The following is a 14,613-nucleotide window of genomic DNA, read 5'->3' as shown; positions in this document are numbered from 1 at the left end:
CCATGGCAGGCCACCAAAAACGTCTGCGAAGAAACGCCATTGTCCGAGCCACGCCAGGGTGACAAGCCATCTTGCTGGCGTGGGACCATTTGAGGACAGCCGGACGAACCGACTCAGGCACAAACAACCGACCGGGTGGACCGTTACCGGGACCGGGCTGAGTCCGAAGGGCCGCCAGCACCTCCTCCTCAATCTTCCACATAACTGCTCCCACGACGCAGTTCCGGGGGAGAATTGTCTCGGTCTTGGACCCACTCTCCTCCGTCTTGGAGAACATCCGAGACAAGGCGTCCGCCTTGCCGTTCTTAGATCCAGGTCGGAACGTCAGGGAAAACTTGAATCGTCCGAAAAACAACGCCCACCTGGCCTGACGGGGAGTTGAGACGTTTAGCCGATTGCACGTAAGCAAGATTCTTGTGGTCAGTCCAGACAATAAACGGTTGCTCCGCCCCCTCCAACCAGTGGCGCCACTCCTCCAAGGCAAGTTTCACCGCGAGAAGCTCCCGGTTACCCACATCGTAATTCCTCTCCGCAGGCGAAAGGCGACGAGAGTAGTAGGCGCAGGGATGGAGTTTACTGTCCGTGGAGCATCGCTGCGACAGGATGGCGCCAACTCCCACATCAGACGCGTCCACTTCAACGACGAACTGACGGGCCGTGTCCGGTTGAGAGAGAATCGGTGCGTTGGTGAATCGCCTCTTCAAATCCAGAAACGCACGATCCGCCTCCGGATTCCACTTGAAGGTCCTGATACTGGAAGTCAAGGCAGTTAATGGAGCGGCCACACGGCTGTAATCCCGGATGAATCTGCGGTAGAAATTCGCAAACCCCAAAAATCTCTGGAGCTGCAATCTCGTACCGGGCTGGGCCCATTCCAGAACCGCTCTAACCTTCTCCTGGTCCATCCTAATCTCTCCCCTGGAGATGATGTACCCGAGAAAGGATGTCGTGTGGGCGTGAAACTCGCACTTCTCGGCCTTCACGAACAGGCGATTCTCCAACAATCGCTGCAGAACCTGCCGGACATGCTGGACGTGGTCGGAAGGTTCCTTCGAGAAGATCAGAATGTCATCCAGGTAAACAAACACAAAGAGACCGATCATATCTCTCAGGACGTCGTTCACCATACTCTGGAATACCGCTGGAGCATTGGTCAGTCCAAACGGCATCACCTGATACTCGAAGTGACCCATCGGTGTATTGAAACCCGTCAACCACTCGTCCCCCTCTCTGATCCGGACCAGGTGATACGCATTGCGTAGGTCTAGCTTGGTGAACACCGTAGCACCCTGTAAGGAGTCGAAGGCAGAACTCATCAAGGGCAGGGGATACTTGTTCTTGACCGTGATGTCATTCAACCCCCGATAATCAATACACGGTCGAAGAGAGCCATCCTTCTTACCCACAAAGAAGAATCCTGCCCCCAGGGGTGATGACGAGGGACGAACGAGACCAGCAGCTAGGGACTCCTTGATGTAGGTCTCCAACGCCTCACGTTCAGGTCGGGAGATACTGTATAACCTTCCCTTGGGGTAGACAGCTCCAGGGACCAGGTTGATGGCACAATCATATGGTCGGTGGGGAGGAAGTGACAGAGCCTTCTGCTTACTGAAAACTTCCCCCAAATCGTGATATGTCTCGGGAACCAGGGACAAATCTGGGGGTTTAGCCTCAATCACCTGACTGGGAACCGAATGGGGGCAGGCAGTCTTGAGACAGTTAGCATGACAATCAAGGCTCCAACTCGTTACCTTGCCCGTCACCCAATCGAACGTGGGATTGTGTTCCTTCAGCCAGGGGTATCCAAGGACCAGAGGAACATGGGAAGACGGCAGAATGAAGAATGAAATCATCTCAGAATGATTCCCCGACAACCGCATCTTAACCGGTTCAGTCCTCATCGTGATACGTGCCAGACTACTGCCGTTCAGAGTGGTCGCTTCAATGGCTTCCGGCAATTGCTCCTTGGAAAGCCCCAGCTGTTCCACCAACTCGGCATCAAGAAAGCTTCCATCGGCACCTGAATCGATAAAAGCGTTAAGCGCTAAGCTCTGATTCCTGTTCACAAGGGTAGCCGGGAAACGGGGTCTGACAGAGGTACTGAGAGGTTGAAACTGGCTCGCTAACAGTCCTCCCAACTTTAGCGAGCCGGGCAGTTTGACGACCGCCGGGAACAAGTGGAGATGTAATGTCCCGAGCGACCACAGTAGAGGCAGCAGTTGGTCTTACGTCTATGTTGACGCTCCTCCTTGGTTAACCCGTGCCGCCCCACTTGCATGGGTTCAGAATCGGGAGAGAGGTCCTCTCCACTAATCCTTTGTGGTGGAGAATGATCGACGTGTTCTGGTCCACCACCCGACCCGACTGGGAACTGAGAAGCTGATCGATTGGACGAACCCCATTGCTTCTCCCTCCTTCGCTCTCGGACTCGATTATCCACCCGAATAGACAAGGCTACCAAGCTGTCCAGGTCACTAGGCTCGGATAAGAGATCAACTCATCCTTGAGCTGCTCCGACAGACCCTGGTAAAAGGCCGCTTGCAAAGACTCCTCGTTCCACCCACTCTCCACAGCCAACGTCTTGAACTCGATCACGAAGTCGGCCACGCTGCGAGTTCCTTGGTGAAGAGAAAACAGGCGCCTAGCTGCGTCCCTCCCTCGGACGGAATGGTCGAAGAGCTTCCTCATCTCGGCCGTGAACCCCTGGTATGAAGCCATGCAGGGATCCTGTCGTTCCCAAACGGCTGAAGCCCACTCCAGCGCTCGACCACGCAGCAACTCAATCACAAAGGCTATCCTAGCCTTGTCTGTGGCATAAGAGTAGGGCTGTAGATCGAACACTAATCCACACTGCATAAGGAAGGAACGGCATCTTCCCAGCTCCCCCTCATATTTATCCGGCGTCGGAACCTTGGGCTCACGGAGGGACACAACTTCAGAAGCGGCAGGCGAGATGGGTGAAACCGGTAGTGGGTCCTCCACCGGACACTGGCGTTGGTTCTGGACCTCCGTCAGACCGGAAGAAAGGTTCGAACTGACAACGCGATCTCCTGTAGTACCGTGCTATGATGGCCCAACATCTTCTCCTGCTGGGTAATGGCATGGCGAACAGAGTCCAGGTCCGCTGGGTTCATTACTGGCCGGATCGTTCTGTCACGGTTCCCTCAGACAGAACCCAGAAGCAGACCAGGACAAGGAGAGTTGAACGAAGGTGAGGGTTTATTACAGATTCAAAAAGGTGCAGAATAATCCAGGGACAGAGCGGGCGGCGTGGATGAGTTGTTGAGGGTGCAGTTGTTGGTCCCGTGATGGCTCGGCAGCCGCCGACCATCAGGCAGAGGTAGGGTGAAGGTTCCGGACGAGTGACTGCAGATGGGACAAAAACGGAGGTAAGTAAACCAAAAACCAACAAGGTGCAAAACAACAAAACTAACGCTAGACGCTCTAGGACTGATACTCTGACAAAACCTACTGTTCATGGCTAACGATCCGGCAGGAACTGGATGTTCGGCCAGAGCCTAAGAAGGGTGATGATCAGGACCAGGTGTGCAGATTGCTGATGGGATGCAGGTGCGGAAAACAAGAGCGCTCCCCGGAGCGTTCCCGAACCCTCGGGAAACTGGAGATTACGAACAGGAAAAACTAGTCACCAGACAGGACCCGACTCAGACAGCCGGGATCGTTACATGTTCTCCCCACTGTATATACATCCATATTTAAACGTCCATATATATACATCAATATTTATAACTCCATATATATATACATATATATACATCCATATACATACACCCATACATATACATACATATATATACATCCATATATATACAACTATACAGTGAGGGAAAAAAGTATTTGATCCCCTGCTGATTTTGTACGTTTGCCCACTGACAAAGAAATGATCAGTCTATAATTTTAATGGTAGGTTTATTTGAACAGTGAGAGACAGAATAACAACAAAAAAATCCAGAAAAACACATGTCAAAAATGTTATAAATTGATTTGCATTTTAATGAGGGAATTAAGTATTTGACCCCTCTGCAAAACATGACTTTGTACTTGGTGGCAAAACCCTTGTTGGCAATCACAGAGGTCAGACGTTTCTTGTAGTTTGCCACCAGGTTTGCACACATCTCAGGATGGATTTTGTAAAAAAATCTCAAATTTGGCAGGTTTCGACCGGTCTAATGTCCATTGCTCGTGTTACTTGGCCCAAGCAAGTATCTTCTTCTTATTGGTGTCCTTTAGTAGTGGTTTCTTTGCAGCAATTCAACCATGAAGGCCTGATTCATGCAGTCTCCTCTGAACAGTTGATGTTGAGATGTCTGTAACTTGAACTCTGTAAAGCATTTATTTGGGCTGATATCTGAGGTGAAGTTAACTCTAATGAACTTATCCTCTGCAGCAGAGGTAACTCTGGGTCTTCCTTTCCTGTGGCGGTCCACGAGTGCCAGTTTCATCATAGCGCTTGATGGTTTTTGTGACTGCACTTGAAGAAACTTTCAAAGCTCTTGAAATGTTCAGGATTGACTGACCTTCATGTCTTAAAGTAATGATGGACTGTCGTTTCTCTTTGCTTATTTCAGCTGTTCTTGCCATAATATGGACTTGGTCTTTTACCAAATAGCGCTATCTTCTGTACACCACCCCTACCTTGTCACAACACAACTGATTGGCTGAAATGCATTAAGAAGGAAAGAAATTCCACAAATTAACTTTTAAGAAGGCACACTTGTAAATTGAAATCTATTCCAGGTGAATACCTCATGAAGCTGGTTGAGTGTCACAACTTCCTCCGAAGCTGCCAACTCTCCTTATTCGGGCAGGCTTCGGCGTTCGTCGTCACCTGCCTTCTAGCCACTGCTGCTCCTCATCTCATCATTCTATTTTTTTTGTCTTGTTTATTACACACACCTGGTTCACATCCCCTCATCAGTACCTGTATAAGTATCCCTCTGCCCCCTTGTCTTTCTGTGTGATTGTTTATTGTGAGGATAGTGAAGCTCGGTGGAGCTCCTTGTATTTTGTATCGCCGGGTTATTTTCCCTGTGTGCTTTGTTGATTCCAGTGGTTTTGACGCATTACTGCGTAACTCTGTTTTCCTGAATAAATCCTGTTATTCTGTGATTTACCCTCCTGCGCCTGACTCCTTCAACTCACCCACAACAGAATCACACACCCACCATGGAGTCAGCAGGAGAGGAGCCTGGAGTCGTGGCACAGGTCCGGGAACATTCGACGATGCTAGCCAGCTTGGGAGAAGCGATGGATCAGGTTCTCCAGGTCGTCCAATGCCTGGTGAGGAGAGGACCCGATCTTTCGGGACCAGCTGTCCGACCGGATCCAGCCACCCACACCCCAGCACCCAGAGGGATCCATATATCCCGACCACTGGATTTCGACGGGACAGCTGCTCTCTGCCAGGGATTCCTCCTACAACTGGAGTTGTACTATTCGAACTTCAACCCGGCTCCATCGGAGCGGGAGAGGGTGTCCACCCTCGTCTCCTGCCTCTTGGGGAAAGCCCTGGAGTGGGCCAACACGGTCTGGAGTGAAGGAGGAGCCGCGTTGGACAACTTCGGGGAGTTCGCTCGCTTCTTTCAGGCCGTCTTTGATCACCCGCCCGAAGGTAGAAAGCGGACGAGCGGCTGGTCCACCTGAGGCAGGGGACGAGGACCGTGCAGGACTTTGCCCTGGAGTTTTGTACTCTAGCGGCTTGGTCCGGGTGGAACGAGCGGGCCCTCATCGACCACTTCCGGTGCCATCTACGAGAGGACGTCCGAAGGGAGCTAGCCTGCCGGTACCCAACGATGTCGTTTGATCAACTGGTGGACATGGTCATCCGGTTGGACAACCTGCTGGCTTCTAGAGGACGTCCTGGAAGGGGCCTGCCCGTTCTACCCCCCACCAACCCAGATCACGAGATGATGGAGCAGGGTGGAGCGGCGATCCGGAATAGTTATTGGGAACCTAAAACTCACTGCAGATAGGAAACTGGACAGCTACCAGTATGAAAAGTGGTTGGGAACCTAAAACTCACTGCAGATAGGAAACTGGACCCTTACCAGTTTGAAAAGTGGTTGGGAACCAAAAACTCTCTGCGGATAGGAAACTGGACCCCTACCAGTTTGAATATTGGTTGGCAACCTAAAAGTCTCTGCGGATTGGAAACTGGACAACTACTTGTTTGAATAGTGGTTGGGAAAGTAATACTATATGCAGAGAGGAAACTGGACCCTACCAGTTCGAATAGTGCTTGGGTACCTAAAATCTCAATGCGGAAAGGATACTGGACCAGTTTGAAGGATGGTTGGGAACCATAAACTGTCTGCTGACTGGAAACTGAAAGCCTACCTGTTCGAATAGTGGTTGGGAACAAAAAACTCTCTGTTGATAGGAAACTGGACCCTACCAGTTTGAATAATAGTTGGGAACCTAAAATTCTCTGCAGATAGGAAACTGGACCACTACCAGTTCAAATAGTGGTTGGGTACCTAAAATCTCAATGCGGAAAGGATACTGGACCAGTTTGAAGGATGGTTGGGAACCAAAAACTCTCTGCGGATAGAAAATGTAACCCTCACCAGTTTAAATAGTGGTTGGTAACCTAAAACTCTCCGCGGATAGGAAACTGGACCCCTACCAGTTCGAATAGTGCTTGGGTACCTAAAATCTCTATGCGGAAAGGATACTGGACCAGTTTGAAGGATGTGTTGGGAACCTAAAACTCTCTGCGGATAGGAAACTGGACCCCACAGTTGTAATAGTTTTGGGGAACCTAAAACTCTCTGCGGAGATGAAACTGGACCCCCACCAGTTTGAATAGTGGTTGGGAACCTAAAACTCTCTGCGGATAGAAAACTGGACCCCCACCAGTACGAATAGTGGTTTGGAAACTAAAACTCTATCCTGATAGGAATCTGGACCCCCACCAGTATGAATAGTGGTTGGGAACCTAAAACTCTCTGCGGATAGGAAACTGGACCCTTACCAGTTTGAATTGTGGTTGGGAATCTAAATATCTCTGCGGATAGGAAACTGGATCATACCAGTTTGCATAGTGGTTGGTAATTAAAAATTCTCTCCCGATAGGAAACTGGACCAGTTTGAAAGCAGGTTTGGGAACCTAAGTCTCTCTTCGGTTAGGAAATTGAACACCTACCACTTTTAATAGTGTTTGGGAACCTAAAACTCTCTGTGGATAGGAAACTGGACACCAACCAGTTTGAATAGTGGTTGGGAACCTAAAACTTTCTGTGTAAGGGAAACCGGACCCCACAAGCTTGAATAGCGGTTGGGAACCTAAAACTCTCTGCGGATAGGAAACTAGGCCCCTGGACCAGTTTGAAAGCGGGGTTGGGAACCTAAAACTCTCTGCCGATAGGAAACTGGACCTTACCATTTTGAATAGTGCTTGGTAACCTAAAACTCTCTGCGGATTGGAAACTGGACCCCTACCAGTTTGAATAGTGGTTGGGAACCTAAAACTCTCTGTGGATAGGAAACTGGACCCCTACCAGTTTGAATAGTGGTTGGGAACCTAAAACTCTCTTCCGATTGGAAACTGGACCCGTTTGAAAGTGGGGTTGGGAACCTAAAACTCTCTTCGGATAGGAAACTGAACCCCTACCACTTTTAATAGTGGTTGGGAACCTAAAACTCTCTGTGAATAGGAAACTGGACCCTAAACAGTTGTTGTAGTGGTTGGGAACCTAAAACTCTCAGCGGATAGGAAACTGGACCCCTACCAGTTTCCTATAGGAACGGGTGCAGTACACAGGATGCAGTGACCACCCTAACACACCTGATACTGAAACACCTTGACCAACCAAAATCCTACACCAGATCACTCGTTGTAGATGTTTCCTCTGTCTTTATCACCATATAACCACACCTTCAACTAGCCAACATGAAATAACTGGAGATGAAACCACACCTCTTTCATTGCTATCACTAATTTCTCAGTGACAGAACTCAGTTGGTCAATGTAAACAACACTCTTTCCCCTCTTGTGATCACCAATGGCCCCGCAAGGTTGTGTGAAGTCACCTGTCCACTTCATTTTGTATACCAACGATTGCACCAGTCAAAACACCAAGTATCACATCATTAAGTTCTCCGATGACTCCTTCCTGCTGGCCCTAATGGATGACAACAGCCACCTCCACCTGCATCTAGGCAGTCTAAACATCCTTAAAAAATATTGTTATCCCTTTTTCTCCCCAATTGGTAGTTACAGTCTGTCCCATCGATGCAGCTCCCTTACGGACTCGGGAGAGGAGAAAGTCGAGAGCCATCCAGTCCTCCGAAACACAACCCTGCCAAGCTGCACTGCTTCTTGACACACTGCTCGCTTAACCCGGAAGCCAGCCACACTAATCTGTCAGAGGAAACACTGCACAACTACCGACCGTGTCAGCGTGCATGCGCCCAGCCCGCCACAGGAGTCGCTAGAGCGCGATGGGACAAGGACATCCCGGCCGGACAAACCCTCCACTAACCCGGACGACTCTGGGCCAAGTGTGTGCCACCTCATGGGTCTCCCGGTCGCGGCCGGCTGTGACACAGCCCGGGATTGAACCCGGATCTGTAGTGATCCCTCAAGCACTACGATGCAGTGCCTTAGACCGCTGTGCCACTCGGGAGGCCGGTGTAAACAGCCTTCTGCAGTGGTGTGACACAAACTGGTCCTGAATGCAACAAAAACTCAGGATGTTTTCTTTGACCCCAGTGGCTGACCCCAGCCAGGTCGTCATTCATTTACATTTTTGTCATGTAGCAGACGCTCTTATCCAGAGCGACTTACAGTTAGTGAGTGCACACATAATGTTTTTATTTTTCATACTGGCCCCCCATGGGAATCAAACCCACAACCCTGGCGTTGCAAACACCATGCTCTACCAACTGAGCTACATCCCTGCCGGCCATTCCCTCCCCTACCCTGGACCAATTGTGCACCGCCCCTTGGGTGTCCCGTTGGAGGCCTGCTACAACAGAGCCTGGATTCGAACCAGGATCTCTAGTGGCCTTAGACCACTGCGCCACTCGGGAGGTATTCACAGTGAACACATCCATCAGGTTGACTCCTATAACTACCTGGGATGTTGACCATAACCTAAGATGTAGTGTTCATGTGGACTATGTGTCTGCTAAGGTACAACAGCGCATGTACACTACATGGCCAAAGTATGTGGACACCACTTCAAATTAGTGGATTCGGCTATTTCAGCCACACCCGTTGCTGACAGGTGTATAAAATCGAACACACTGCCATGCAATCTTCATAGACAAACATTGGCAGTAGAATGGCCCGTACTGAAAAGCTCAGTGACTTTCAACGTGGCAACGTCATAGGATGCCACCTTTCCAACAAGTCAGTTTGTCAAATTTCTGCCCTGCTAGAGCTGCCTCAGTCAACTGTAAGTGCTGTTATGGTGAAGTGGAAACCTCTAGGAGCAACAACGGCTCAGCCGCGAAGTGGTAGGCCACACAAGGTCACAGAACGGGACCGCCAAGTGCTGAAGCGCGTAGCGTGTAAAAATCGTCAGTCCTTGGTTGCAACACTCACTACCGAGTTCCAAACTGCTCTGGAAGCAACGTCAGCACAAGAACTGTTCATCAGGAGCTTCATGACATGGGTTGCCATGGCCGAGCAGCCGCACACAAGCCTAAGATCACCATGCGCAATGCCAAGCGTTGGCTGGAGTGGTGTAAAGCTCGCCGCCATTGGACTCTGGAGCAGTGGAAACACTTTCTCTGGAGTGATGAATCACGCTTCACCATCTGGCTGTCCAACGGACAAACCTGGATTTGGCGGATGCCAGGAGATTGGTGCCTGCCCCAATACATAGTGCCAACTGTAAAGTTTGGTGGAGGAAGAATAATGGTCAGGGGCAGTTTTTCATGGTTCGGGCTAAGCCCCTTAGCTCCATTGAAGGGAAATCTTAATGCTACACCATACAATGACATTCTAGATGATTCTGTGCTTCCAACTTTGTGGAAACAGTTTGGGAAGGCCCTTTCCTATTTCAGCAAGACAATGCCCCCGTGCACAAAGTGAGGTCCATACAGAAATAGTTTGTCGAGATCTGTGTGGAAGAACTTGACTGGCCTGCACAGAGCCCTGACCTCAACCCCATCGAACACCTTTGGGATGAATTGGAACGGCGACTGTGAGCCAGGTCTAATCGCCCAACATCAGTGCCCGACCTCACTAATGCTCTTGTGGCTGAATGGAAGCAAGTCCCCGCAGCAATGAACTTGTTCTTCTGCTCCACTATCCAGAGTGGTCTGCAGTACTGTATCACTGCTTGGTACTGTCCAGAGTGGTCTGCAGTACTGTATCACTGCTTGGTACTGTCCAGAGTGGTCTGCAGTACTGTATCACTGCTTGGTACTGTCCAGAGTGGTCTGCAGTACTGTATCACTGCTTGGTTCTGTCCAGAGTGGTCTGCAGTACTGTATCACTGCTTGGTACTGTCCAGAGTGGTCTGCAGTACTGTATCACTGCTTGGTACTGTCCAGAGTGGTCTGCAGTACTGTATCACTGCTTGGTACTGTCCAGAGTGGTCTACAGTACTGTATCACTGCTTGGTACTGTCCAGAGTGGTCTACAGTACTGTATCACTGCTTGGTTCTGTCCAGAGTGGTCTACAGTACTGTATCACTGCTTGGTTCTGTCCAGAGTGATCTACAGTACTGTATCACTGCTTGGTTCTGTCCAGAGTGGTCTACAGTACTGTATCACTGCTTGGTTCTGTCCAGAGTGGTCTGCAGTACTGTATCACTGCTTGGTACTGTCCAGAGTGGTCTGCAGTACTGTATCACTGCTTGGTACTGTCCAGAGTGGTCTACAGTACTGTATCACTGCTTGGTTCTGTCCAGAGTGATCTACAGTACTGTATCACTGCTTGGTACAACAGTGTCATGGCCAGGGTGACAAGTCTGCTGAACAATGCGTCAAAAATTATCGGCAAGCCTACCAACAAAACCTTTCTAGACAGCCGTGTGCAACGCTCAGGGACCGTGGACGTAAAGGGGATGTGTAACATTGAGGGACAGCTGTCTAGACGGGAGTCCTTAAGCTGTCATTTTTGTTTTGATGTTATGTCTGCCCTATGCCATGTCTCACCATATCAGACAATCTATCTAATGTTTGGTATTTCTCAAGTGAAACAATGTGCATGAAAATGAGTCGTCTATCGTTGAACAAACACTTAATTGAAGAATCCCTATTGTTGACGAATGACCGACAAAAAGGTGTATCCTTCGGCTCTGGAACATTGGCTTGTTCCTCGAACAGCTGAAAAGAAAAGAAACGTTGCTTAATACTAAAACCAACAAAAACGTCAGAAAATGTCATAATAATATAATAATAATATGCACAAACTGTTCCAAACTGTTTCGGATAGGAAGCATGCGGACGCATGTACCACGCCTTTAGAGCTCCTCTGTAGCTCAATTGGTAGAGCATGGCGCTTGTAACGCCAGGGTAGTGGGTTCGATCCCCGGGACCACCCATACGTAAAAATGTATGCGCACATGACTGTAAGTCGCTTTGGATAAAAGCGTCTGCTAAATAGCATATTATTATTATTATATTATTATATCCTCTACACAGCTCTGCTCTAGTCTACACAGCTCTCCTCTAGTCTACACAGCTCTCCTCTAGTCTTCACAGCTCTCCTCTAGTCTACACAGCTCTCCTCTAGTCTACACAGCTCTCCTCTACACAGCTCTCCTCTAGTCTACACAGCTCTCCTTTAGTCTACACAGCTCTCCTCTAGTCTACACAGCTCTCCTCTAGTCTACACAGCTCTCCTCTAGTCTACACAGCTCTCCTCTCCTCTACACAGCTCTCCTCTAGTCTACACAGCTATCCTCTATTCTACACAGCTCTCCTCTAGTCTACACAGCTCTCCTCTAGTCTACACAGCTATTTTCTAGTCTACACAGCTCTGCTCTAGTCTACACAGCTCTGCTCTAGTCTACACAGCTCTCCTTTAGTCTACACAGCTATTTTCTAGTCTACACAGCTCTGCTCTAGTCTACACAGCTCTGCTCTAGTCTACACAGCTCTGCTCTAGTCTACACAGCTCTCCTCTACACAGCTCTCCTCTAGTCTACACAGTTCTCCTCTAGTCTACACAGCTCTCCTCTAGTCTTCACAGATCTACTCTAATCTACATATACTCTCCTTTAGTATGCACAGCTCTCCTCTAGTCTACACAGCTCTCCTCTAGTCTACACAGCTCTCCTCTAGTCTACACAGCTCTCCTCTAGTCTACACAGCTCTCCTCTAGTCTACACAGCTCTCCTCTAGTCTACACAGCTCTCCTCTAGTATACACAGCTCTCCTCTAGTCTACACAGCTCTCCTCTAGTCTACACAGCTCTCCTCTAGTCTACACAGCTCTCCTCTAGTCTACACAGCTCTCCTCTCCTCTACACAGCTCTCCTCTAGTCTACACAGCTATCCTCTATTCTACACAGCTCTCCTCTAGTCTACACAGCTCTCCTCTAGTCTACACAGCTATTTTCTAGTCTACACAGCTCTGCTCTAGTCTACACAGCTCTGCTCTAGTCTACACAGCTCTCCTTTAGTCTACACAGCTATTTTCTAGTCTACACAGCTCTGCTCTAGTCTACACAGCTCTGCTCTAGTCTACACAGCTCTGCTCTAGTCTACACAGCTCTCCTCTAGTCTACACAGCTCTCCTCTAGTCTACACAGCTCTCCTCTGGTCGACACAACTCTCCTCTAGTCTACACAGCTCTCCTCTACACAGCTCTCCTCTAGTCTACACAGTTCTCCTCTAGTCTACACAGCTCTCCTCTAGTCTTCACAGATCTACTCTAATCTACATATACTCTCCTTTAGTATGCACAGCTCTCTTCTAGTCTACACAGATCTCGTCTAGTCTACACAGCTCTGCTCTAGTCTACACAGCTCTCCTCTAGACTACACAGCTCTCCTATACACAGCTTTCCTCTGGTCGACACAGCTCTCCTCTAGTCTACACAGCTCCCCTCTAGTTTATACAGCTCTCCTCTAATCTACACAGCTCTCCTCTAGTCTACACAGCTCTCCTCTAGTCTACACAGCTCTCCTCTAGTCTACACAGCTCTCCTCTAGTCTACACAGCTCTCCTCTAGTCTGAACAGCTCTCCTCTCCTCTACACAGCTATCCTCTCCTCTAAACAGCTCTCCTCTAGTCTACACAGCTCTCCTCTAGTCTACACAGCTCTCCTCTAGTCTACACAGCTCTCCTCTACACAGCTCTCCTCTACACAGCTCTCCTCTAGTCTAAACAGCTCTCCTCTAGTCTAAACAGCTCTCCTCTAGTATACACAGCTCTCCTCTAGTCTACACAGCTTTCCTCTAGTCTACACAGATTTCCTCTAGTCTACACAGCTCTCCTCTAGTCTACACAGCTTTCCTCTAGTCTACACAGATTTCCTCTAGACTACACAGCTCTCCTCTAGTCTACACAGCTTTCCTCTAGTCTACACAGCTTTTTTTCTAGTCTACACAGCTCTCCTCTAGTCTACACAGCTTTCCTCTAGTCTTCACAGATCTCCTCTCCTCTACACAGCTCTCCTTGCCTCTACACAGCTTTCCTCTAGTCTACACAGCTCTCCTCTAGTCTACACAGCTCTCCTCTAGTCTACACAGCTCTCCTCTAGTCTACACAGCTCTTCTCTAGTCTACACAGCTCTCCTCTAGTCTACACAGCTCTCCTCTACTCTACACAGCTTTCCTCTACACAGTTCTCCTCTAGTCTACACAGCTCTCCTCTATACAGCTCTCCTCTAGTCTTCACAGCTCCCCTCTAGTCTACACAGCTCTCCTCTAGTCTACACAGCTCTCCTCTAGTCTAAACAGAACTAATCTAGTCTACACATCTCTCCTCTAGTCTACACAGCTCTCCTCTAGTTTACACAGCTCTCCTTTTGTCTACACAGCTCTCCTCTACACAGCTCTCCTCTAGTCTACACAGCTCTTCTCTAGTCTACACAGCTCTCCTCTAGTCTACACAGCTCTCCTCTACACAGCTCTCCTCTAGTCTACACAGCTCTCCTCTAGTCTTCACAGATCTACTCTAGCCTACACAGCTCTCCTCTAGTGTAAACAGCTCTCCTCTAGTCTACACAGCTCTCCTTTAGTCTACACAGCTCTCCTCTAGTCTACACAGCTCTCCTATACACAGCTCTCCTCTAGTCTACACAGCTCTCCTCTAGTCTACACAGCTCTCCTCTAGTCTACACAGCTCTCCTCTAGTCTACACAGCTCTCCTCTAGTCTACACAGCTCTCCTCTAGTCTACACAGCTCTCCTCTACACAGCTCTCCTCTAGTCTACACAGCTCTCCTCTACACAGCTCTCCTCTAGTCTACACAGCTCTCCTCTAGTCTACACAGCTCTTCTCTAGTCTGCACAGCTCCCCTCTAGTCTACACAGCTCTTCTCTTGTCTACACAGCTCTCCTCTAGTCTACACAGCTCTCCTTTAGTCTACACAGCTCTCATCTAGTCTACACAGCTCTCCTATATTCTTCTCAGCTCTCCTCTAGTCTACACAGCTCTCCTATACACAGCTCTCCTCTAGTCTACA

Source organism: Coregonus clupeaformis, chromosome 6 (assembly GCF_020615455.1).
Source record: "Coregonus clupeaformis isolate EN_2021a chromosome 6, ASM2061545v1, whole genome shotgun sequence".
Classification (NCBI taxonomy): domain Eukaryota; kingdom Metazoa; phylum Chordata; class Actinopteri; order Salmoniformes; family Salmonidae; genus Coregonus; species Coregonus clupeaformis.
The sequence above is the reverse complement of the archived record's forward strand: the minus strand, read 5'-3'. Positions refer to the sequence as shown.